The following is a 3,463-nucleotide window of genomic DNA, read 5'->3' as shown; positions in this document are numbered from 1 at the left end:
ACCTGTAGTCCCAGCTACTAGGGAGGCTGAGGCAAGAGAATTGCTTGAGCCCAAGAGTTTGAGATTGCTGTTAGCTGTGACACCGTGGCACTCTACCTAAGGCAACAGTTTGAGACTCTGTCTCAAAAAAAGCCTTATTCTAAAGTGTAATATCCTTGAAATTCTGGGTTTGATACCCCCCATACTCACATTATACATATATATGTTTCTAATACATTCATATTTGTATATATGTGTATATTTCTAATACACATTCAAATAACTAATAACTGTGAAACCTCAAAAACCATTCCATATACTGCCTAAGCCCATCTCGAAAGCCCACATGCTGTGCATACCACATGTTGGGAAACACTGTTTCCTGCAGCTTCTAAGCCCAGGTCTGTCACTGGCTTACTGAATACATTCTCCTTTTTCCATCCCATGCCTCCTTTTACCTTGTCAATAAAAGTGAGGGATCGCTTGAACCCATGAGTTTGAGGTTGCTATAAGCTAGGACACCACAGCAATCTACCTAGGGTAACAAAGTAAGATTCTGTCTCAAAAAAAGAAAGAAATAAGTGGATGGGTTGATGCCAAAGACTTTCCTGTTGTCAGTTAACATAGGTACAGGCCTAAGAGGTGTTGGGATCTTGGGCTGGCTCCTGTCTTCATTCAGAAGTGGGGTTTTATCCAATAAGTAAGAGTGATCATACCTTATGAACACTAGTCTCACATTAGTCAAACTCACATGCGACTGATTGATAAACAAGAACAAATCTATGCATTGACCTTGAGACAGTAGCAGTCCACTGGGCTGGATTCTCCACCAGTGGAAGAACACATATCCTTGTCAGCATTGGCATGTGCTTAGGACACTTACTAAGCTGGCCCATGCAGAACAGAGAGGCCTATGGTCCAGTCCAGTGGAAAGCTCTTGGCTTTGGAGATTCTCTTGACTTTGAATCTGGTGTGCTAAGAACGTAGATGACTGTGAGTTACTTTGTTTTTTTGAGTCTCATCACCTATAAAATAGGGACCATTATACTTTTTAGGGTTGTTGTAAGGATTACGTGAGATTCTATATGGAAAAGCCTGGCACAAAGTAGGTGCTAATTAATTGCAAGCTAGTGTGATTGTTTTTAAGGGAAATTATCATAAGACTTAGGAACTGAATGGTGTCTGATTCAGGAGCTACAAATCCAAATGCCAGTTGGGGCCAGGCAGCTGATAGTAATTGGGTAAAGCAGGGCAAGTGTCTGGGAACTAAAAGAATGGTGAGGACTTGTGTGACCTTGAGAAGGCAAAGCCTAGAGAAAGAGTCTCTTCTACTCAGCTCCAATAATGGCCAGAACTTCAACTTGTTAAAAACAAACCAGAAATCTGGACATTTTTGTGGTAACTCCTGATTTTAAACTGGCAACCAATTACAATTTGCAACATTATAAGGGTCAATACTGCCAGTCAAGGCTCGGCGCCTGTGGCTCAAGTGGCTAAGGCGCCAGCCACGTACACCCAAGGTGGCGGGTTCGAATCCAGCCTGGTCCCGCCAAACAACAATGACAGCTGCAACCAAAAAATAGCCGGGTGTTGTGGCCGGTGCCTGTGGTCCCAGCTACTTGGGAGGCGGAGGCAGGAGACTCGCTTGAGCCCAGGAGTGGGAGGTTGCTGTGAGCTGAGATGCCACGGCACTCTACCCAGAGGAACAGCTTGAGGCTCCTGTCTCAAAAAAAACAAATACTGCCAGTCAAGTAAAACATGAGTCAGGGGGCCAATGCTAGTTAGCAGTTTGCAGTAGCTGGTCTATATCATCTTTGCCTTTGTTTTTCCTTTACCCATTGTTCCAACATGGTGATGACATACAGGAAATATCTAGTACCTCACTGTACAATGAACAAACCCATGCAGACAAATCGGGTAGAGAAGTGAAGAGAAATGAACTGCAAAACCTGTGTGATCTAACCCCCAACCACTTCCTCCAGGTGCCAGAGAACTTTCCACAGCCTCCTTGGCAGCTGGTACTGATAGAAACTCCCCCTTGCTTAAGGTGGTTTATTCCCTGATTGGCCAGCACACAGGATGTGACAGTTATTTATGGTCTTCCTTATGGTAACACATAGATAGCTTTACTCTACCACTATCTGCTGTGCCCTTTGGATATCTAAAGTCAGGGGTCACTGAGGGCAGATGTCCAGCATCCAGACTCTATCACATCTCTCTGTTTTGGTCTCTGCACAGCACTTGTCACTCTTCACTTCAGCATCTATTTGTTTCCTTTATTATCTAATTAAGGCCCATGAGAGTTGAGAGCTTCCCGTTCATGCTCTTAGACTCCCCAGCTCCTAGAGCACAGGCTCACCACATTGTGACCCACCAGAAGGGCTGTCGCCCACCCCTTCATCACCTATTTCACAAGCACCTCCTCTGGGCCTGGCACTGTGCAAAGTTCAGCTCTTTGTTCATTGTCTCCAAATGAATCTTGAAAAGAGTGTTCTCTTTATGGACACAGGGACTGAGGCTCAAAGAGAGGAAGTTACTTGTCCAAGGTTGCAGAGTTAGTAAGATTGGTGATAGGAATTTAGAGGCCTGGGCTTTCTGCTTTCCAGGTGTACCCTGAGTTTGTCCTTGGCAATGCTGCCGAGTAACGGAGTTGGAAGCCAAGGAGCAGCCAACTGATGACTCACTGAGTACTTAGTAAAGTCAAGTCACCCTCTGCCCCCTGCCACTAGCTTTTCTCCTTAACTTGTCTCCAATCAAAGTTGGCAGTTTACCTTGAGGAGGAATGTTCCAGCTAGACTTCTGGAGGGCAGTGCTGTGGTCTTGACCCTGTGTCTCAGTGTCTTCACCTGGAGAATGGAGGCACTACATTAACTAACTCCTGGGGCTGTTGTGAGCTAATGTAGCGACTGTTTACAACAGCACCTGAACATAGTTAAGTGTTCAATGTATGTTAGCTATTATTATTTTTTTTTTTTTTTGAGACAGAGCCTCAAGCTGTCACCCTGGGTAGAGTGCTGTGACATCACAGCTAACAGCAACCTCCAACTCCCGGGCTCAAGCGATTCTCCTGCCTCTGCCTCTCAAGCAGCTGGGACTACAGGCGCCCACCACAATGCCCAGCTATTTTTTGGTTGCCGTCATTATTATTTGGTGGGCCCGGGCTGAATTCAAACCTGCTGGCTCAAGTGTAGGTTGCTGGCGCCTTAGCTGCTTGAGCCATAGGCGCCAGAGCCAGCTTTTATTATTTTATCAGAATGTTACTTGTTGAGATGAGAAAGCTTCCTCTAAGGTTTTGAGATTTTTTTAAAAACTTTTTTCTTTTTCCAGACGTAAGGAAATTTGTTTACTCTGAGTGAATTCTTTGTTTTGTTTGCAGTATTTTGGCAAGGGCTGGGTTTGAACCCAGCACCTCCAGCATATGGGGCTGGCGCCCTACTCCTTTGAGCCACAGGTGCTGCCCCAAGAGTGAATTCTTTTTTTTTTT

At 45.1% G+C, this 3,463-nt stretch overlaps 1 protein-coding gene across 4 annotated transcripts in view; it reads left to right on the top strand.

Annotated features, from left to right (window-relative positions):
* The window catches only part of SLC43A1 (solute carrier family 43 member 1), a 32,471-nt gene that overhangs the window by 10,466 nt on the left and 18,542 nt on the right, over positions 1–3,463 (top strand). The gene's annotated exons all lie outside the window — the stretch shown is intronic.

Source organism: Otolemur garnettii, unplaced genomic scaffold (genome assembly GCF_000181295.1).
Source record: "Otolemur garnettii isolate 467f Iridium unplaced genomic scaffold, OtoGar3 scaffold00209, whole genome shotgun sequence".
Lineage (NCBI taxonomy): Eukaryota > Metazoa > Chordata > Mammalia > Primates > Galagidae > Otolemur > Otolemur garnettii.
The sequence above is the reverse complement of the archived record's forward strand: the minus strand, read 5'-3'. Positions and strand labels throughout refer to the sequence as shown.